Raw genomic sequence first — 22,220 nt, forward strand, 5'->3', positions numbered from 1 at the left:
ATTTCTTCTCTTCTTTGTGGTCATATTGCCTTAGCTTCTGTGCGCTTCCTATTTCTCATTTTTAAGTGACTTGTACATCTGTATTTCTGAATTTCCCTGAGCATTTATGTACTTCCTTCATTCATCAACTGAAGTATTTTTTCTGTTGCCCACGGTTTCTTTGCAATTAGCTGCTTTCTGCCTTTCCAGCCTCTGTGATTATTTGAAGAGATCTCCATTCCTCTTCAACTATGCTACCTCCTGAACTGTTCATTATTGTAGTATCTATAACCACAGAGACTCTTCATCACTTATACTACTATATCCCACTTCTTTGCACACCGATTCTTCCTGACTAAGTCTCTTAAACTTCAGCCTACTCATCACTACTAAATTGTGATCTGCATCCGTATCTGCTTCTGTGTACACCTTACAGTCCAGTATCTGATTTCTGAATCTCTGCCTGATGATGTTGATGGTATGTAACTGAAATCTTCACATATCTTGCATCCTTTTCCAAGTGTACCTCATCCTCTTGTGAGTCTCAAAGAGAGTATTCGCTATTGCTAGCTGAAGTTTATTGTACATCTCAACTAGTCTTTCTTCACTCTCATTCCTAGTACAAAGTCTGTCTTCTCCTGTAACCCTTTCTTTTACTCTTTCCCCTACAACTGCATTTTTGTCCCCCCCCCCCCCCTGACTATTAGATTTTCATCTCCCTTTACATAGTATATTAAGTGTTGAGTATCATCATATAGTTTTTCTACATGTTCATTGTCAACTTGTGATGTCGGCATGTATACCTGAATTCTCATTGTCTGTGCTGTTGTTGGTTTCCTGTCTGTTGAGAAGTACCCTGTCACCGAACTGTTCACAGTAGCTCACTGTCTGCCCCACCTTCCTACTCATAATGAATCCTACTCCTGTTCTGCCATTTTCTGCTGCTGTGGGTATAACCCTATTCTCTTCTGGCCAGAAGTCCTTGCCTTCCTTACATTTCACTTTAGTGACCACCACCGTTCCAGATTGAGCCTTAGCATTTCCCTTTTTTTATTATCTGGCTTTCCTACTGCATTCAAACTCCGTACGTTCAACGTCTTGACTCGTATAATGTCATCCTTTTGTTGGTTATTCAATCTTTTTCTCACGGTCACGTCACTCGTGGCAGTCTCCCCCAGGTATCCAAATATGCACTAGTCAGGAATCTCTTGCCAAGATCATCATGATATTTTGTCAGTTACCGGCCACATGCACTTTGTGTGTCTAATGCAGTGGTTTCCACTGTCTTCTGCATCCTCATGCCTTTGATCATTGCTGATTCATCTGCCTCAAGTGGAAGCTTTCAAACTCAATGGTAAGAGAGTTCCCTGAACCTGTCTGCTCCTCCACCCACTTTTGACAAAGCTGTTGACTGAGTAATGGTGACGTCTTATGCTGGAAGTCTTCGGCTGCCAACGCTGACGATTTTTATTCAAAATGTAAGCGGTGACAGGCTTTGAACCCAGCACAGAGGACATTTTTGATTGCTAATTAAAGACGATACAGCTAGACCATGAAGTCCAAAGAGCAGGGTATGATTTCCAGTCAGATACCCCCCAGGGGGCTCACATTTCTTTCGTGAGTACGTGCATGGTGAGCACGGGGTGCCAAGCTAGTGCAGCGATCTTCTTTCCAGGGCTGCATTTCCTTGCCCTTCCCCTCCTTTCCTCTCCTTGCTCCTTCCCCTTTGCCCTCTCCTCTCCCTCTCTTGGTGTCCTTGTTTGTTGGCCCCGCTATCCTCCTGGTTATGTTGGTTTTGTAATTTGGCTTTGTTGCATAATCACCTCATCCTTTTGGCATTCCCTGGTACCCCCTGGGGATTGACCTCCATTCTGTAGTGTGAGCCATTTGGGTAAGAACACCTTACCTAGTGTCTCCTATGTGTGCCCTCCTAGTTCATTCCACCTGTTCTTTCATGTCGTCCTCTGATGCTAGGGTGCATAGCCTGCACGGTAGCCAGCCCGTGTGGTGGCGTCGCTAGTACCCTTTTGTTTGAGCTCCCTGAACACACAGGGATCACACATCTGATACCTGAGCTGTGACCACCTCAGGTAAGCCTAGCAGTGGTAGCTTGTCGTCCTGGAGAATCAGAACTCCAGGGAATGGCCACCGTGCCAGACAGCCCTTGCTGTGGCTGGGTGGTGCATGTGAGGAGAGCCCCTGATTGGAGTGGGTGGTATCAGGGCGGACAGTATCCAAATGAAATACATATGGGTCCAGAACTCAGGCCGTTCTTCTGCGGCCGTCTCTCCGCATGGAACTGATTATTTTAGTGCTGCTTCTCCTGTCCCTTGGGCGTTCCCTTCCTTGGCTACACCCTGGGAGGAGGGTCAGGCCCGTCGGCTAGGGGTGAAATCTTTTCCCCGCTATCTGGTTTGCACCAGGACTGATAGGGATACTTTCAGCAATGCCAAACCTTTATTTTTTGTGGAACATTGAAGACAAGTTTGGCGAAGTGGACTCCCTGAGCAAGATGCGGTCGGGTTCGTTGCCGAACAAAACTGCTTCAGCTGCCCAGTCTGCGGCCCTTCGTGCCTGTAACCATCTTGGCACAATTCCTGTGTCCATTAGCTCCCACCAGTCTCTAAATATGGTACAAGGTGTGATTTTTCACAGGGACCTCATCCTTCAAACTGATGAGGAACTTCGGGACAATATCAGAAGGCAGGGTGTTCACTTTGTTCGGCGTGTTCAGAAGGGTCCTAAGACAATCGTGCGTTCCCTCTCCTGTGCGTGTTAATTGTCACGGCAATCATTCTCCACGTTCACCAGATTGCGCAGTATATAAGAATGAAAAGAAGATACAGGAGTATAAGTCCCTTGGTCTCTTAACCTACACTGAGGCTCGTAAGAAGTATGCATGTCTTCACCCTGGGTCGATGACTAGTTCGCTTTAATTTCATCTTCACCACTCCGTCCCCCCTTCCTTACCCCAGTCCCGAACCCCTGTCCTACCCCACTCCCCTGCGGCTGCCACACCCTCTCCTCCGGGCACTGCTGCTCCTCCCCAGCCGGAGAAGTGACCCACTTCTTCGCCGTCTGCAGGTCAAGGGCGCCCCTCCCGGGATATCCCTTTCTGGCACCTTCCAGGCCAAAATTCTGCTGCCACGCGACGACCGCGAGAACCATGGTCTGTCGGTCCCCAGTTTGCCCGATCTCTTTCTGTTCCCGATCTTGCTGCAGCTGGCTCCTTTATGCCACACAGCCCTCCTCGATCTCAAACAGAAAAGAAGAAGAAAAGAAGTCCCGGGACAAGAAGCCTCAGGTGTCACCAGAGGTCCCATCTTTAGCTTCGCAACCCAATTCTGACTTGTTGATCATGGATGTCGCCCCCTCCTTGTCGGTGACGGTTGGTGACTGGCTTGAGCATGTTCAACCCCCATTTGAATCATTGTTCTATGGTTATCCAATGGATTTGTAATGGGTATTGCCATTACCTACCGGAGTTGAAATGCCTTATTTCGTCTTACTCTGCAGCTTGTTTGGTTCTACAGGAATATCATTTTACTGATGATCACTCACTGATTCCCTGTGGGTTACGTGTTTTCTGTTGAAATCGGGTCGGCCCCGTGTGGGCCACTGGTGGAGTTTGTACATTGGTCCGTACAGATGTTGCTAGCACGTGGATTCCTCTTCAAACTGCATTGGAAGCGGTTGCTGTTAGGTTCCACCTGGACTCACAGGTCACGGTTTGCAATCTTTATTTCCCTCCTGACAGGTCACCTACACCTGCTGACATAACAGCCCTTCTTCTGCAACTTGTTCCTCCCTTCCTCCTTTTGGGGCAGTGCATTTCCATCCAGACGAGGTCTTCTCATAGAGCAGTTTCTTGCAGACCACGACTTGTACCTCCTTAATGATGGCTCCCCTATTCATTTCAGTGCCAGTCGTGGTACCTTTTTCTGCCATCGATCTTTCTTTTCCTTCTCCCTCCCTCTTCCCTTCATTACACTGGTCATCACACGACGACCTTTGTGATTGTGACCATTTCCCATTGATTCTTTCACTTCCTTCCCACTCCCCGATGGGAAGGCTACCTCGTTGGTCTTTCCAACGCTCTGATTGGCATCGATACACTGCACAGGTTGTTTTTTCTCCCTCTGTCGCGTTGTATTGACGACGTCCTACGTGACGTGTCTGACGCGATTGTTCGCACTGCTAGCCATTTGTTTGCAGTATTTTTTGAACTTCGCAAGGCTTATGACACGGCTTGACGCCATCACATCTTCCTTACAATTCATCAGTGGGGTCCACTGTTGTTCCTGTTGTATTGGTAGTTTAGTGTTTGGGTTGGTACTGTTCTTGGTTCTCCACAGACCCAGGAGACTGGCATCCCACAGGGTTCTGTAATGAGTATACTTCTTTTCCTCATTGCTATCGATAGACTTGTGGCCTCTGTCGGTCCTTAGGTCGCCCCTGCTCTGTATGTGTATGATTTCTGCATTTGGGTTAGTTCCTCTTCGATGGCCTCTTCAGAGCGGCAGCTCCAGGGAGCTATACAGCATGCCTCTGCATGGACCCTCTCACACAGGTTTCAATTCTCTCCTTTAAAATCGTGGGTGGTCCACTTCTGTCACCGTACTACGATCCACCCCATCCGGAGCTCTATCTCGATGCACAACGATTACCTGTGGTCCCACAGTTTCGTTTCCCGGGTAGTCTTTTCGACAACAAGCTCACTAGGCTGCCTCATATCAGACTTCTGAAGGTAGGATGTTTCCGTAAACTCAGTTCTTCGCTTCCTTGCCCACAACTCTTGGGGAGTGGAAAGCTCCATCCTTCTCTGCCTTTATCGTGTTCTAGTGCTGTCTCGCTTGGACTATGTTGTCAAGTTTATGGTTCGGCTGCTCCTTCCACACTGTGCCTGCAGGATCCGGTCCACCATTGCAGTATCCTTTTGGCCATTGGTGCCTTCCCTACTAGCCCAGTTGATAGCCTCCTGTTTGAAGCTGGGATCCCCCCCCCCCACACACACACACACTGTGTTGTCTCCGCATCGGCCATACCAGACTGACACACGGTTTTCTTTTGCGTAATGAGCCACCCTCACTTCGTGGTCATGTAGCCTTCCACTGAGTAACCCACATTTTGGTGGAATGCCCCCCTCTTTTTGGCTCTGCGTACTAAGTACAGATTTCCCCGCACTTTACCTTTAATGTTGGCTGAGGATTTCTGGATAGTCGAACTGGTACTCAGTTTCCTCCAGGAAAGTGGTTTTTATTCTAAATTTTAAGGTTTTTAACCTCACTTTGGTGTTGGGGCATGGCGGTGAGGGCTGGGGTATCTCCCACTGTAAGCTGTGTCTGGAGATTCCCGCTCCCCTCCTTGGCCAAGATCCTTTTTTCTTCCCCCTTTTACTCTGGTTTTTTTTTCACTTTTTAGAATTTGTTAGTCTCCTTTTGCCATGTGCACTTCTACATTCTAGCGGTTGAACGCTTTTAAATAGCAGGTGGTCTTGCCCCTACTGCTTCAGAGGTGCGATATTTCCTGCCTCTAGCATAGCCAGGGGGTCGCTCTCTTGCTGACTTTGCTCATTTTGTTTTGACGACATGACTGCTGTTTTACACTTTTTAGCCTTTTCCCTTCTGTTGTTCTGACTTTTATGAGATGTCAAACTGTCTGAATGGACCACATTTGAAACAAGTGACTGATGACCTTGCTGTTTGGTCCCTTCAACCCTAATCAACCAATAACCATCCAGTCAGATATCCAGTACAGAAGATGCTGTGAGCGGAGACAGTAATTCAGTCAGCACAGTACCGTGGTCACACAATGCTGGGCCTTACAATCACATTCTCGTCTCTGTTCAGCCATCACCCAGATTACGGGCCATGGTTTCCTTTCTACAAAACACACAGGTATGGTGTGCTCTAGTTACGTCACTGTACTGGATACTGGAGGGGCAGGTGTCAAATGTCTACCCTTCTGCCACGGCTGCAATTCTCTCCGGCATTATCGGGGGCCACTCCAGTGAATCGCACGAGTTTCCTTGCACTAGGGTGTGGCAGATTACATTTCCTATCTGTCTAATTTGGTCTCTAGCATGTTCCACACCGTCAGTATTGGTGTGACGCTTAGATCTAAGTATTATTTCTTACTCTCTGTCTCTCAGATTCAAATGCTTCATATTAAGTCTTTCTTTCTCTTTTTTTTCTTCTTCTTCTTCTTCTTCTTCTTCTTCTTCTTGAATGTGTTACACTACTGGTAACACAACAATTTATAAACATTGTTCGTGAAACAATATTACCTATCCTGTGTAATCCATTTTTTATTCTAGTGGTAGCCTGTACTGGAATCTTCTGTCTGTTTTGTCCAGCTTAATTTAACATGAAAATTGATGTTTGAGGAAGAAGTACATCACCTCTGCTATCAAGAGACATCACATGCGTATATGGTTCTGTCTGCTTTAGTCAGAAGCAAATTTTGAAACAACTCTTCTGTAAGTTTTGTATAGCTGTATCTGTGACAGGCTTCATGTGTTTTTCATTGCACGAGGTTCGTTCAATAAGTAATGCCTTAAATTTTTTAAAATGCTATTAACATACATAGACAAATGTCCCTGTTGGTCCCTCCCATTTGATGTTTCAAACCGTTCTCGCAGATGGCAGAGCAGTAGTACAGCGTCAAAATGGCGTCTACACATGAGTTCCATTACAAGCAGTATGCTGTTATTGAGTTTTTGTGCGCAGGAAAAGAAACCGTTGTGAACATCCATAAACGTTTGTGTTCAGTGCGTGGCAATGCTGCAGTTCTGCAGTTGATAGCACAGTTGGGCAACGGGTGAAGAAAGTTGCACACTCAGGAAATGCAGAAACAAGCTCCACGATCAGCCACACTTGGGACGTCCTGCCACAGCCGCTGCTCCAGACATGCTGAATCGTGTGGATGCCATTATTCGTGCTGACCGGTGCATCAAAACTTGACAATTGGCTCTAAAGTTGTCGGTCAGAATTGGAAGGTCGTCTGCAATGATCAGGACCCTCGGCTATTCAGATAGTGGTGCTCCTGATGGATTCGATTAACGCTCACAGCGGGCTACACGATTCAAAGAAGGGCCATTTCATCTTAACTATTAGAGCGTTTTGAGACCGGCGGAGACGGCTTTCTCTCACACGGATTGTTACGGGGGACGAAAGCTGGGAGCACCACTTTGTGGCAGAAACAAAAAGGCAGTCCATGGAGTGGAATCGCCCTCATTCGTGAGAAAAGAAGAAATTAGAGACGAACGCCTCTGCCAGAAAAGTCACGGTGACAGGGATTGTGATGGCGTCATTTCTGTGGGTGTGATGGGAAGAGGGTCAACCATCAATTCAGGGCCATATCAGAAGACTCACACGAGAACCGTTACCGACGTGTTCAATCGGACAAGAATCCAGCAGAAATCTTGCTCTATTACAATAATGCACGCCCGCACACAAGTCCGAGAGCCCGGGAATGCATTGCCCCATCCACGCTACAGTCCGGACCTGGCACCCTCGGACTTCCATCTCTTTGGGCCGCTTAAAGATTTTCTACGGGGAACAAACTTTGAAGAGGAGGAGAGTGTCAGTCTTACAGTGGACACGGGCAAGACGTGTCGATGTATGTGACCAAATTCTGACTCTTACATTATGAGGAAAAAGAAAGTGGGGCATTACTTAATGAACGACCCTCGTAAGTTGAAAACTGAACTTGACGGATTGTTTCCCCTATGTCCCCCCCCCCCCCTCACCCCCCTGTTAGTGATATTCCACTTCCATACATTATGTTCCAAATAACCTCAGAAGCGAGTCACAGCTAGCTGACTTCAACTGCTTCCAAAACTCTGCCCGGCAGTCGTGCTGTCAGTGCAGCACAGTCGCTGTCCCCTACGTTCGGGCTGTGGTTTGCGCCCCACTCTGAACAGCCGCCCCCTGTTTGCAGCGCGGGCTGTGGCTCCAGCAGTCCCAGCACCGCCACTCGGCCACTCGGCGACCCCGGACGCTCTCCTGCCGCGGCTGCCGGCCACACTCCGCCGCCTCCAGACGACGCGGCCGTCTCTCGCCTGCGGTGAGTGCTGCCGACTTGTACACTCGGTGCCGCGTCAACCAAATGTTACACTAAAAACATCTAATTTAAGCATTTTTGAAATTTCCGCTAAAGCTGAGCTTACAGTTGTCAGGAAAAATTATTTCTTCATTTAATAGGTGTGTTTAATGTAACTGCTGCTGTTGATGGTGTTTACGTATCTTAGAAATTAGTTCCGAAGGAAGTGGGTTCGGAGCCACGGTGTCAGTGCATTGCTATTCAACGAAACCTACACGTCACGTGAATGAGTATACAGCTGTGTCGAAGTTCTCACACGGAACCTCTTGAGTACGAGATCACAAATTCAGTCTTCAGTGAGGCTCATTGGATAGTATTAACAGTTGTGATGGGGATAAATATTAGCTGCTAATATTTGATGATCTTCATGAGGAGGGCTACAGAAAGTGAGTGTCAAAGACGTACAGATATAAACCTCCTATGAGACACACGTATTACACTTAACAAAATACACATCGTCGACATTAGAGAAATGTTCAGGACAGATAATTAACTTGAACAACGAGCACCAAATGAAAAACAGCGCGTCCCAGTGGTCACATAGGTTTGCACCATCAAGATCGAAGGTGAACACTGTCGTGGACCTTACCGTGGAACTGGTCTTCCTTCGAGGTGCACGTTCAGATAATGCGATAATACGTTTTATAGGCACAGAACAAACAAAACATCTAGAGGCTGAATTTTCCAATGATATAAATCACAATGTCGCACTCCTTTCAGGAGGGATAGTTTGCTCTGAGGGAGTATGATTTTTATACGCAGACCAGGAACGACCAAAGAAACTTGCTTTAACCAGCCATTGGTCAGAAGCAGTGCTCATACTACAGCTGTAGTTCTCTTATGCCTATTTTCCTGCTCTCGTTTGCTTTGAGGTAACTATTACCTAGTGCCCTTGCAAGATGGCGCACACGAGAAAGAATCGTAGGGGGGCAGAGCTCCTCCAACTTCTCGCAGCACAATAAATAGATTTGCAACCAATTTACCGACCAGACTCACTCGACATAATTGTGTACTGCTGCGTTAAGGCATTGATACTACCAGAGTGAGATTTTCACTCTGCAGAGGAGTGTGCAGAATTTGGAAGGTAGGAGACGAGGTCGAGGTACTGGCGGAAGTAAAGCTGTGAGGATGAGGTGCGAGTCGTGTTTGGGTAGCTCATGGTAGAGCAGTTCTCAGTGAAAGGAAAAGTTCCCAAGTTAGTCTCGGTCCGGCACGCAGTTTTAATCTGCACTGATAGTAGTTAATCTTGATATACCTCTCCTGGAACTTACAATTCCCTCTTATCCCCTCTTTTAACCACTTTATCTTCAGATCGCGGATGGTTGATGTTAAAAACAAATTCCTTACTGAATGATGGGACAAGTTTGTCTCATCTACAAACCTGCAGTTCACTGTGCATTGTCGAGTTAACGCTTTATTTGAAATTTCGTTACCTGATTTCTTTCCGTTTCGTAGCACTCTTTCAAACTATGCCATTAGTATAGGCGTTGGTATGGGACACCACATGTTTTTGACTTGAAAATATTTCGGCGTGTTTTTGACTTGAAAATATTTCGGCGTGTTTTTGACTTGAAAATATTTCGGCGTGTTTTTGACTTGAAAATATTTCGGCGTGTTTTTGACTTGAAAATATTTCGGCGTGTTTTTGACTTGAAAATATTTCGACGTTTTTTTTTTTCTGACAAAATATTTCGACGTGTTTTTGACTTGAAAATATTTCGACGTAGTTTTTTTTCTGGAGAAATATTTCGACGTGGTTTTTTTCTGGAGAAATATTTCGACGTGGTTTTTTTTCTGGAGAAATATTTCGACGTGGGTTTTTTTCTGGAGAAATATTTCGACGTGGTTTTTTTTTCCTGGAGAAATATTTCGACGTGGTTTTTTTTTCTGGAGAAATATTTCGATGTGTTTTTTTTTTTTTTCTGGAGAAATATTTCGACGTGGTTTTTTTTCTGGAGAAATATTTCGACGTGGTTTTTTTTCTGGAGAAATATTTCGACGTGGTTTTTTTCTGGAGAAATATTGCGACGTGGTTTTTTCTGAAAAAACGTTTCCACATATTTTTTTGTAAAAATATTTTTGTCTTATAAAATTTCCACGTAAATTTTCTGTTAAATATTTCCAATTTTCTTTTTAAAAATTCGCTGTTGGTCTTAACGAAAACTGTATCGACAAGACTATTTTCATCATTTCCACATGTTTTACTCGTAAAAATATTTACTTAGTTTCTGCATGAGAATTTTCCGCATCTTCCCACTGCACATTTTAAAACATTTTGCGTAAAAGTGGTCGTCCCTTTGAACAAGTCTTTTTGCGCAGAGCAGAAGATGGCAGCCCCTGTTTGGCAGCCACTTTTTTGGGAAACCTTGGCAACTTTAAGGGCAGCGGTATGGCACAAACCCGCATCTTTTAGACGGAAAGACGGCAGCCACCTTTCTGCAACGACATTTTGCGTCCACTTTTTTGTGGCCACTTCTTGAGATTTCCAGGCAGCGCTCAGTCGTCGCTCGGCTGGCACTTTTTCGTGGTCGCTGTTTAGCTACCACTTTCTTGCGAGCGCATTTTTGCAACGACTTTCTGCAACGACACGTCAAAATTTTAGAGGGTGTCCACCCTTGAAAATCAGACAGTTCTGATGTGCTTACAAGTCACCTCAATTATTTACTGGTTGATAGGTGTCTCTTCAGTTATCTCTATTTTATCATCCAGCAACAATCTGTACCAACAATCAGTATCATCAATGCATTCTGTAATCTCGCGGAAAGCATAGCTGTATTCTATTTATACATGTAGATTTTATTTCATTATTAAATAACACCCAGGGAAGTGTATCGGTTATTGTGTATTCTCTTCTAAAGCCATAAGCGTATCGTAGTTACAGTTAAATTCCTTACCTACAGCTGTACTTACAAAGTTCTTTGTTTTCTTGTGTGTTGTTATCATATCGTTGGTTATTATGACTTTGTCTTGTGAACCATGTACCAGCTCGGCCATTGTTTCCATATTCAAAACCTTTAGCACCACGGTAGTTAAGAGTGAAGCCTTGTAATTTTGGTAGTCTGTTTACCTCTGTACGTTTTGTATGCACAACTTTTTGGTCCTGTTCCTGTCCATTCAATACCGTAATCATCTTTACCAAACTCGTCAGTCGATTCACAAAGCGTGCAACCTGTTTCTACAGTATTCGTACCATCGTCGATATAAACAAGAGTGTCTGTGTCGTAGGACACAATTTTATCACCTAATCTATCGAGCATATCGTACGGCCTCATTCTAGTGTTGGAAGTGGTGAAGGTGGACACAAATAGGTTGGTACTTGTACGATCTTAGACATTGTACTGATATATAACTTGGATTACACAGGTATGATTTCAGGAAAATTAGTGAAAAAAATTCCATCAGGTACAGTTGTTTCAGAAACAGCTTCTCTAGTTTGAGCTTTTTTCGATATCTCAGCACTCTAGTGAGTTTGAATTTTGGTTTTTAGGATCTCCGTAAACTGTTACTTAGCCATTTTTATACTAGATGTACGCAAAATAAAAGAGTAATCAGGAGAAACCAGCAGCATTTTCATGTCAGTGCCTGTCTGCTGCACTGCCCCTTCCCCCGCCATCACCGAGCAGTGAGCTTCTGCTGTTGTCCTCCAGTTCACAGTACCTCTTCACTCTGTGATGTTCACGTGATGTTGTTGTTGTTGGTGGTGGTGCTTTAAACTAGTGACTGTTTCCTTGTGCTGTGAAGTTGTTCTATGGACAGTGGCTACCAGAGGATATATAAATTCGGCACATCGCTTGTGCTACATTTGTGGTAACTATACCGTTAAAAAGCAACAAACAAACATTTCCGATTTTGTTGAAAAGGTATATTTCGCCTATTTCGGTATAAAGTTAGGTGATCAAGATAAGCCTTGGGCCCCACACAGTTTGTCCAGTGTGTGTTGAAGAACTGAGGCAATGGTTTCAACGTAAAAAGCAGTTGGTACATTATGGAATACCAATGGTTTGGAGGAGCCCAAAAATCATAGTGAAGACTGCTATTTTTGTTGTTGCAATGCAAGAAGACAGAGATTGCAATGATTCTGGCACAACCGATCCCATTCCGTTCTCACAAACTGAGCTGAACGATTTAGACCTAGGCCTTTCTATAAAATCGGCAGACGTTTTAGGATCTAGATTGAAAGATAAACATATATTGGCACCAGGTAGATCCTTTTCTTCGTATCGATCGAGGGAAAAAGAGTTTGTATCTTTCTTCCCTCAAGAAGGTGACATGGTGTTTTGCAGTGATGTTCCCCCTGGACTTATGGCACGTTTCAAAATAGAATATGCTCCTGATGAGTGGAGACTTTTTATTGATTCTTCAAAACAAAAAAAAGCCTTAAAGCAGTACTTCCACACAACGGCAATAAGTACGCTTCTATACCAGTTGGACACTCGGTTTACTTAAAACAATGTTACGCAGGCCTTGAACTGGCTTCAAGCAAACACTGCTATTCAGACCACAAATGGACATTACGTGCTGATTTAAAAGTGATTTCAATGCCGTTTGGTCAGCAAAGGGCTATACAAAGTTCCCTTGCTTTCTCTTTGAATGGGAAAGTAGAGATAGAAAGCAATACTACATCAAAAAAGGTTGGCCCTTCAGAAAAACCTTACAAGTAAGGGTTAAGAACGCTGATAGGAAAAGCCTTGTGGATCCCAAAAAGGTGTTACTTCCACCACTTAACATTAAGTTGGGACTGATGAAACAATTTAAGACATTGCCAAAAGAAGGGGAATGCTTCAGATAGCTTTGTGGAGAGTTTCCTGGCTCATCCGAGGCAAAGCTAAAGGAAGGAATCTCTGTCAGACCAGACATTAGGAAACTAATGACAGATCCCAAGTTTGTGGACAAAATGGAAACATAAGAAAAGACAGCATGGACATCTTTTAAATTAGGTGTTACAGGTTTCCTATGAAACATGAGAGATCCAAACTAAAAGACAATAGTCGCAGACATTACTTTAAGAAGCGGGCTGTAACGTGAGCTTTAAAGTTCATTTTCTCCACTTGCATCTTGACTACTACCCTGCAAACCTTGGTGATGTAAGTGAAGAGTAGGGCGAAGAGATTCCATCAAGACATCCAAGGAATGGAAAGAATATATCAAGGAAGACTGAACGTCAACATGATAGCGGACTACTACTGGATGATAAAAAGTAAATGATCCTCAATGAGCCCACAGCTGGAGAAGCAATAAGAGGAGCTTTGACAGAAAGCGAAAGCATTATTATAATGACTTGTGAGATTAAAGAGAAGTGGAAGTGTGCGGGAAATATAGTTCAGAACTTATTTATAAATAAAATAAAATTTTATTGTTGCTATACCTAAAAATACTCCTTTTTTGTGAGAAAATCTGACTTGATTGAAAAAAATTGGATTGCATTTTTTAAATTGTCGTTGAAAAGTACATCTGTCAGTTATCAAATTTCAAGCAACTTCCAAAAAATATTTTTTTTCAGACCTGTGTTATATCTTCGTTGATCGGTATGATGTTAGTTGTCTCCCTTTTATTTTGTGTAAGAGCTCGTACCATTGCTCAATGTTGTCTATAAATTCTGTTTGTGACAAGTTCTGTCTCTGTCCGAATTTTCCCCAGAGGGAATTGTATATTTTGGCCACAGCCCGCTTGCCATCGTTCGGTTCAGTATTGTTAATGTCGTGCATGATGTCTTGCTTGCCCTCGATAGTTCGACCGTATTCTTCTTTAGACTTCTAATTACCTTCCCAAGGACTAGTTTCCAGTTTGACCTTCATGAAGGTTTTTACGTAGTTTGTGAACAGTCAATTACTTTCCCATTCAAAGTGCCACATCTCGTAAATTTCCTGTATGGCTTTGTTGAGCTCTAAAGTTGTCAAAGTTCGTACAAATGCTCGCTCATAGTCACTACGGTTGCAACTACTATCAGGCTTTTCTTCTACACTTTTCAAATGTAGAGCAAACAAAAGCTTTCCTGCTCAACAGGAAGCACAGAGTGGTACAAGCCGTGAAGCACAAGCACTTTGCATTTAACGAAACGAAATCATTCGTCGTCATATTTTTGTGGCCTCAGTATCTGTACGGGATGACCAACAGATAATCGTCGTAAAACATCGCTGTCGGATATAGCCTGCCCATGTCTATATATCGCAGCTTCTTGCCTGAAACCTTGAATTTAGCAGCGTTTGTTCTTGCGCCGAAAAAGACATCTCTAGGGTTCAGGGGTTCTATGACATTTACGTTCTCTTTTGAATTATTCCACTTACAGCTCCATATTTCGACACAGTTACAACCGGCGTTCCTTGACTTTTGTGTGAGGTCTAAGAGATCCATGGTTTCATTGTTGACCGTTGTCGATAGTATTGGGCGAATAACACACTGGACAGCCGTGCCAGAAGCAATTGTGATACTGGTAAACTGTTTTTGTGTTTGCGTTCTAGCTGTCAACATTTGCGCCACATTTTGTAACTTCTCCACCGTTCAATGCATTTTGTACATTAGAAAACGAATTTAACCACACAATTTACTCTTTGCTGAACATTTCCTTCTTTTGATGTTTGACTGCAGCAAGTAGGTTCAATGTATTATGACCTGCAAATAGCCATACAAACACCAGACATTATTATGTACTGGAAAGGATCAATGTTTCTGATTTCCAGGAAATATCTCCTAAATTCAAGGCAGCTGCGGCGCAATATGTCGTCAGGATGGAAATATTCGGAAAATCCCTTCTGGAAGTCAAACGTAATTTTCACCCACTTCCTGAGCGTGCCATTCTAAGAATGCTTTTCTAGCCTTACATATCACAATGTCAACACCGTAGTACTTGTTTGCTGGAAGTCGCCCTACATAATTTTGATTTGATTATTGAAGAAGTGTGGAAAGTAACCTTTTTTCAGCTCTTTCAGACTGAATGTCTTGGAAAACGTCGCGATTTCCTTGGATACCATATTTACTGGGATCTAACCCGTACTTTTTTCCGGTTTTTGTAATTCAAAAAACCGCCTGCGGCTTAGAATCGAGTGCAAAGTAAGCGGAAGTTGTGAAAAATATTTGTAGGTGCCGCCACAACTAACTTCTGCCGTCAAATATATGTAGCGCTACACAGGCATGCTGTGCAGGCACAAAGATGAATACTGGCGCCAAAACCTGTGCGTCCGTAAATAAATTAAAAGAAAAGGTAGAAGAATGTAAAAATTATGCGATGTATTCTTTTGTGTTTGCTGCTGTCTCATTTAAATTTTGTCTGCCTAATAAACTACGAAACTCGAGTGAGACAACAGCAAATGCGGAAGAATATACATATCATGTCATGTTTATATTCGTATTATTCTTACGTTGAATAGTGATAATGAGAAATGAAGCACAGCAACTGACTAGATTTTTAAATCTAAGATGACTTTAATTTCTGTGCAGAATGTGATGCACTAAAGAGGCGTGTGCAAAGATTTTCAGACGGAGAAAAATTTTCGCTAGACTCTAGTTCAGAACATCATCTCTCATACGCTGTCTATTATTTGGTTCTTGTTGGTCATTATCAAACAAAGCAGCAGTGTAATTGACAGCAAATAGCAGTCCCTTGCCAGTGTTTCCCTTATGAGACAATTCCTCTCTCTCTTTTTTCTTTAAATTGTAAGCCACGGTAGCGCGTATAAAAGCAAGCCATGCTGCAAGTGGCGACTGGTTGTAAACACTCATTGTCAGTATGCGACAAACAATGCATGACACAGTACAGTAATGCATTTTCAGCTTAGAGTGACTTAAACACTTATAACAAAGAGAACAGTACTCATCAGATCAAAGAAAAATAAGCAATCGATTGAAACCAGACGAAGCACGTGAGAAAGGAAGGGTACCCGTGTAATGCCTGACACACAGCAATGAATGTTTATAGAACATAGTTGCCTGGAGATAGCAGCGATTGCTTGTACATGATTACTTACTGATATAGCTTTACAGTGTAAATTGCCCTGAAGATGACCCCATTGCGGTTGGCGACAAAATAAATAATGTGACTGTCATTTTGATTAATTGACATATAAATGGCTACTTGATAAAGTTTAATTGTTAAGCTTACGACTCGGACCAAACTACTGTAGCTGTATCTTCATCCATTCGACCTAAATTGTCTCTCACGTTAGAGTGGTCTAAGACTTTTCTCTCCCCTTGAATTTAGAACCTCAAATTTCAGGTGCAGCTTAGATTCAGAATTTTTTTTTTTTTGTTTATTTAGTCTCATTTTTCGAGTGCGGCTTAGATTAGTTTCAAGTGAATACGGTAAGGTTTATGCTGTCAGTTATTCTGAGCCTTAGGGAAGGTATTTTTAGCACTATAATTTTCGTTCCTTAGTAAATTGTTTTGATATTAATTCCGTTATTTACACAATACTGTAAAATAAAGTACGTATCATAAGTTTGTGTATTGTGTGCTATTCACGTATAGCCCCTGTTACTCTGTGACAGCAACCATTCGCAAAGTTCATTGTTCCTAAATTCGTATGTTTCCTTTGAAGTCGTGCACAGCCACAAAGTTTGGCTTGTGTATGCCTGTATCTTGTTCTGCTTCGAAATCGGGAAAGTAGTACCTCTCTTTGTAAGTGCATTTTTAAATTTTTTAGTGCCACTCCCATTGCAAGTATATTTGTTATTGCAGTAACCACCACGTCTTTTTCTCCTTTGCATGTAGCATTTGTTTTCACTTAACTTCACATGCTCATCAGCGCAATTTTGGCAATCAGAGAAGCCAGAGTTGTCTGCCGAGTCTGCTTCTGCCTTATTTTTTTTACATTTTTCGCACTCGAAAATCTTTTCACATGCTCACTTGTGATTACCCATACACTCTTTACCAAAACAATACAGTAGTCTCGATAGTGCGAGTTCCCAATAATCCGAGCCTCTTTAATAAAAAAGAAAAAAAATAGGTTGCAATGATCTTTCTTTTCTTTACTGACATGATAAATAATGAAAGGGAGAGTACAGGTCAGTGACAAAGCAGACGACAAAGCAACCAACACCGACGATTAGCTCGCTGACCTGTTGCACGAACATCTGTCGTCAGTATGGCACGAAATACCCCGGCTGCTATCGATCAAAACTGGAGAGTTCATACGCCGCTGTAGTTCCCAGTACCTGTACTGTACAGTGTGTTCCGTTGTACACTTTACAAAGATGAGTGCTATAGCAAAAAAGAGGAAATTTGTGCCTTTGCATCTAAGATTAGAAGCACTAAGGAGAAACAATAAAAAAACTTGCTCTCGGATATGGGGTAGCTGAAGTTAATGGTTGCTGACCGGCCAAGAAAGACTTAAATAGGAGCAGTTTTCTTCACAGAAGTGCTCACATGAATCTCAGTCGAAGTATAAAGATGTCACTGCAAAAAAACAAGTGTGTCATTGTTCATGAGGTTTACCCAACAGAGACAGAAGGGTCCTCTGATTTCCGGCCCAATCTTGCAAGAAAAAGGTTTGTTTATCAGAAATCAGCTGCAAGAAGGAGATAAGTTCGCTGCTAGTGTGGGTTGGCTCGACAAGTGGAAGAAAAGGTATGGAGTGCGTCAACTAGACGTATGTGGAGGAAAAACTCTCCGGTGACGCTCAGGCCGTTCCAAAATTTATCGTAGAGTTTAAAAAAATCATAACTGACGAAACTGGGCTAAATTTTAAAATGTTACCAGCGAGAACACTTGCTTCTCGTAGCTCCTGGGCACAAAAAAAGCAAAGAGCGGCTCACAGTTATGGCAGCTTCAAATGCAACTGAAAACCACAAACTGAAACTAGTTGTGATTGGGAAGTTTGCCAAGCCAAGAGTATCCAAGACTGTATCCATCTCGGCTCTTCCGGTTGAGTAATGCCTGGATGAATCAGGAAATCTTCAAGAACTGGTTTTTTAACTCATTTGTACCTCACTGCAAGAATTTTTTAAAAGGAAGGGGACTGCCATGAAAAGCAATTTCGCTCATGGATACTGCGTCCTCATATCCGAGTGCAGGAGAACTGCAGTGCGACGATATCCGCGCCTTGTTTTTCCCACCAAACGTCACCTGCCCCATTCAGCCCACGGATCAGGGCGTTCTGGAATGTCTAAAAAAAAGTATCGACTGCGATTGCTACAGTCAATGCTGCATTCCGAAGACAACGAAAGCATTGTAGGAGCTTTGAAGAAAGTGACTTTGAAGGATGTCGTGTACTGGATTAGCGAATCTTGGAGCGAAATAGTCACACAATTTATAAGTTGTAGAGGAAAATTCTATAGGAAAGTATGCTAGACACAGAAACTGAAAATTCAGCAGATGAGGACGATCAACCATTGTGTAATTTAATCAGTGGATTGCCAGGGTGTGAAGAGGCAGAAGAGGTGGAAGGAGGCGAGTGGTTAAATTCGGACCAACGGTTGGAAGTGACACTCTTCTGTAATTGACACGGCTAACATTCGACGGCAGTGCGAGGGTGACGAGGCAGCGGCTGCACCGGTGGTGAGTCACATCGATGGCTGCGCTGCCCTCGAGGCCGCCATATGCTACATGGAACAGCAGCCTGAGGCGACACCGATGGTGTCACACTGCCGCGAGCAAACGTCGCAGACACTTCACTATTACTTGGCTAAATAAATAATTATTGTTATTCTGCCAATGCAAATACGTGTGTAAATATTTGATTTTAATTAAGTTCAAATTTGAGTTGTATTGAAACTTCCTGGCAGATTAAAACTGTGTGCCCGACCGAGACTCGAACTCGGGACCTTTGCCTTTCACGGGCAAGTGCTCTACCAACTGAGCTACCGAAGCACGACTCACGCCCGGTACTCACAGCTTTACTTCTGCCAGTACCTCGTCTCCTACCTTCCAAACTTTACAGAAGCTCTCCTGCGAAACTTGCAGAACTAGCACTCCTGAAAGAAAGGATATTGCGGAGACATGGCTTAGCCACAGCCTGGGGGATGTTTCCAGAATGAGATTTTCACTCTGCAGCGGAGTGTGCGCTGATATGAAACTTCCTGGCAGATTAAAACTGTGTGCCCGACCGAGACTCGAACTCGGGACCTTTGCCTTTCGCAGGCAAGTGCTCTACCAACTGAGCTACCGAAGCACGACTCACGCCCGGTACTCACAGCTTTACTTCTGCCCGTACCTCGTCTCCTACCTTCCAAACTTGACAGAAGCTCTCCTGCGAAACTTGCAGAACTAACACTCCTGAAAGAAAGGATATTGCGGAGACATGGCTTAGCCACAGCCTGGGGGATGTTTCCAGAATGAGATTTTCACGCTGCAGCGGAGTGTGCGCTGATATGAAACTTCCTGGCAGATTAAAACTGTGTGCCCGACCGAGACTCGAACTCGGGACCTTTGCCTTTTGCGGGCAAGTGCTCTACCAACTGAGCTACCGAAGCACGACTCATGCCCGGTACTCACAGCTTTACTTCTGCCAGTACCTCGTCTCCTACCTTCCAAACTTTACAGAAGCTTTCCTGCGAAACACTCCGCACACTCCGCTGCAGAGTGAAAATCTCATTCTGTTGAGTTGTATTACTTACAATATTATAATATTTCTTTCTCCCATTTAAATTTCGATCGTCAGAGTTTTTGATAGTTCGAGGTGGTTCCGGTCCCGTTTACCTTGAACTATCGAGACTACTGTGTGTCTTGCACTTTCTGCATTAAATCCTTGGCTGTTTACGTTCATGCTTTGGTCTTACCACGCAAGTTGCACACATTTCCTTTATCTTTTTTGCAGAAGTATTTGTCCTTCTGATTGCAGGATTCATCACACGTCTTGCAATAGACATTCTGCCTAAAAAACTCTTCATATTTTTGATGCCATTGTGGTGGTCATTATTTAAGCACAAATAGTGTTGCTCCCTTTTCGCCGCCAGAGGAATGCATAACTGTGTTAAAATTGACAGCTGAAACAACTTTAACCTGAACATTCAAAAAAAGCTGCTGCATCGTCGATATCGTCAAGACTGAAACCTAACCTTCAAAGTTCTTTGAGTCTCGCTCACAACTCTTTTGCTAATTCTTCCTGCGGAGCTCTCCCTTTCCTAGTGTAGAGAGCGTCATTATATGTCAGTTCCTCGCACAAGTGTGTTTCTAGTGATCATTGCTCGAGGACCGCACAGGCTATCGTTGTTGGTTATTTTGTTTATACTTGTCTTGCCAATTATATCTTTAGTAATATTTACTATTTTTGTTTCCCTTTGAACCTTTACCTCGACCTATTTCGTAGACCTCAAAGTAAAATTTGGTGTTTGTGTTTACATTTTCATTGGATCATTGGATGTTATTATTATTTCAATCTGGTCAAGAGCTGTGAAGCGTTGCCTTTTAAACTCCTTTTCGATGAAATTGCATGATTAAAATCATTTTCAGCAACTGTTTTCATTTTGTCCCCTTACTTGTAATTGGGCAATTTTCTTACTGCATTTATAGCTGCGTGTATAGCCTTTCTGACAGCTTTCATTTGTTACACGGGATTACCTTTCTTTGAGTCTTTCTCACTCATGTTGTTTCTTTCCATATCTATCCTAACTTCTTGAGTCCAGGCTATTGTTGACTTCTTGTCCCAAAGATATCTAAAAATCTGTTTGGTTAACCTGTTGCTGTTCATTCTCTGTAAGTGTCCAAAAAATAGCAGTCGCCTCTTTTGTAGTGTTCCATTTATGTTTCCAATGTTGCGATAAACTTCTTCATTACTTCTTAATTTCCATACCTCTGTATTTTTTGGTGCCCAAATATTTTTCGAATTTCTTTCTAGGACTTCAATTTTGTATACTTTGTAGTTCAGTACTAAACATTCATTTCCATAAAGAAACTCTGGTTTTACTATAGTATTGTAGTGCCGTATCTTTAAATTTTTAGACAGGCACCTTTTGTTGCAGATATTGCTTGTTATTTCACAAGTGCTCTCCATTTTATGTACTCTTTCTTCTAAAACAAATTTTTCTAAGCCATTTTGTTGCATAATTTCTCAAATATTTAAATTTATTTACCATCTTTATCTGCTGCTAGGGATTCCAGAGCATTTTTTATATTTGTCATAAAGTTTTTCTAGATATTCAACCTGCTTTGTTTGCTATTTCTTCCAAGAGACTGATTTGTATTCCAGAATTTGTTAGATTTTCAAAAAGGATGGCAAAATCATTCGCAAATGCTAAGCAATGAATTTCAATGCCTTTGGTTTTAGTTCCCAGTCTGATCGGTGATGGCTTCTGCTCTTTCAGTTTTTGTTTCCACTCTCTTACTGTTTTCTCTAGTGCACAGTTAAGGAGAGTGGAAACAAGCCATTACCTTGCCTTCCACCTGTTTTTATGTCGAATGCCTTCGATATATCATCCCGAAAATTTACTTTTGATGTGGTGTTTGTGAGCGTTTCAACGAATAAGGTTTGCTGATTTAGATTTGATGGCAAATTCTCTGTTCACTCTTCATCAAGCGTTGCCCTATCAATCGAGTCAAATGCATTTTTAAAATATACAAATGTTACAACTATATCTTTGGACTTTGTAAATCTGTGACGAATTACTGACTGTAGGTTGAAAATCTGTTCTGAGCAAACTCTGCCCTTTCTAAAACCACTGTCATACTCTCCCAAATGGTTACAAAGTGTTGCTCCTTCCATGTTTAATAGTAGTGTTGAAAATTTTGTTACACATTATATATTTTTTTAATCCGTGTTTCTGCTAATTTAGTTTTCGTGACACTGTTTGTGTGCACGAACCGCTGCGAAGCATTCCCTGTTCTAATCTGTGGCACACTAAGGGAAGCAGGATGTCGCGGCGTTGTCAGCAGCTGGTCTCTTCCGTCAACACATGTCGCCGACGTTTGCACCGTGTAAATTACTGCAGTACATGTTTTGCTTTACTCGTTACGGAAATGCAGATGGGACGGTCATGCCAGCAGAAAATTAGAGAGAAGTGAAGTTTTTGTTTAGTCTCTTCAAACGAGCTGCAACTATCTGGCAAAAACCACACATTTCGTGCGAGAAATAAGGTGACTGTAGGTGCTTTCAGAAAGTGCTGCATTGCCGCACCAACCGTACGTACAAGCTTCAAATGCTTGGCCTCGCTCCCTGGTCTGCCTCAGGCTAGCGAGTCGCCACTGTTCCTGTGTTCTGCCCCCCCCCCCCC

At 43.0% G+C, this 22,220-nt stretch overlaps 2 non-coding genes across 2 annotated transcripts; both read right to left on the reverse strand.

Moving 5' to 3' along the window:
- Positions 1-18,808: 18,808 nt before the first annotated feature.
- On the reverse strand, positions 18,809-18,883 carry Trnas-uga. Its single transcript has one exon. It is a non-coding gene; the product is annotated as a tRNA-Ser (tRNA).
- A 527-nt stretch (positions 18,884-19,410) lies between these two features.
- Trnal-caa lies at positions 19,411-19,485 on the reverse strand. Its single transcript has one exon. It is a non-coding gene; the product is annotated as a tRNA-Leu (tRNA).
- Positions 19,486-22,220: the final 2,735 nt, after the last annotated feature.

This window comes from Schistocerca americana, chromosome 11, assembly GCF_021461395.2.
Source record: "Schistocerca americana isolate TAMUIC-IGC-003095 chromosome 11, iqSchAmer2.1, whole genome shotgun sequence".
Taxonomy (NCBI): Eukaryota; Metazoa; Arthropoda; class Insecta; order Orthoptera; family Acrididae; genus Schistocerca; species Schistocerca americana.